Source organism: Odontomachus brunneus, unplaced genomic scaffold, assembly GCF_010583005.1.
Source record: "Odontomachus brunneus isolate Ranch 3 - 2012 unplaced genomic scaffold, Obru_v1 Obru_scaffold_048, whole genome shotgun sequence".
Taxonomy (NCBI): Eukaryota; Metazoa; Arthropoda; class Insecta; order Hymenoptera; family Formicidae; genus Odontomachus; species Odontomachus brunneus.
The window spans coordinates 2,209,128-2,209,943 of record NW_022639498.1 but is presented as its reverse complement, the minus strand read 5'-3'; the positions used below and the strand labels follow the sequence as shown (position 1 = coordinate 2,209,943).

The 816-nt window shown below is 34.7% G+C and overlaps 1 protein-coding gene across 2 annotated transcripts in view; it reads right to left on the bottom strand.

The window, feature by feature from the left end:
* LOC116844935 (sperm-associated antigen 6-like) overlaps positions 1–816 on the bottom strand; it is a 73,197-nt gene that overhangs the window by 7,056 nt on the left and 65,325 nt on the right. The window lies entirely within an intron of this gene.

The following is an 816-nucleotide window of genomic DNA, read 5'->3' as shown; positions in this document are numbered from 1 at the left end:
GAGTAGAATTTGCACCTTATGAGAATCTAGTCATTATATAATAAAGTTGTATCCAATAGACACATACACATAGTTATTAGTTAGTGTAACTAGACAGTGATGAACCAATAATGTAACGTTTTTGCGAATATATACAATATATTAACTAATAATAAGATAAAAGAAACAACATAATTATGGTAAAAAACCAAACTAGTTGCTAGGCAATATCACTTTTCCTAATGAGGATATAATATAAGTTACTTAATAGTTACAAAAAAAAAATATAACTAGTGATGTAGTTTATTTTCTACATTAGGCATATATCATCAGTAGATAGACTGTCCTAGTTAAAATTTTTAGTTCTATGAAATGCTATTTGTGTCTTTTAGAGATGACATCAGTGGCTTTTATTATTGAACACTTCCTAATCATGTAGAACGTAAGTATCTCAGTGTATATTGTCTTGGAAAAATTCCTTGCTCACATTGGATTTGAACTCGAGATCTTTGGTTCTTCAAGTCTGTCGTCCTATATGTTACTCCACTTTAACTTCACTAACAAACGTGTTTCGTACGGCCCTCATATGTTGCATGAGATTTGGCACAACTTGCTCGGCTTTTGCCGTCAGTTTGCCGTCATAAGTTGCTCGGCACGTCTTGTTCGATTTTTGCCGCAAATTTGCCGTCACGCGTTGCTCGGCACATCTTATTCGCTATTTGCTGCAAATTTGTTATCACACATTGCTCGGCACGATTTGCTCAGTTTCTGCTATCAATATGCCGTCATACTACTAATGATAGCTTGTCCGGTTTTTGTCAGCAGTTTGCTATCACG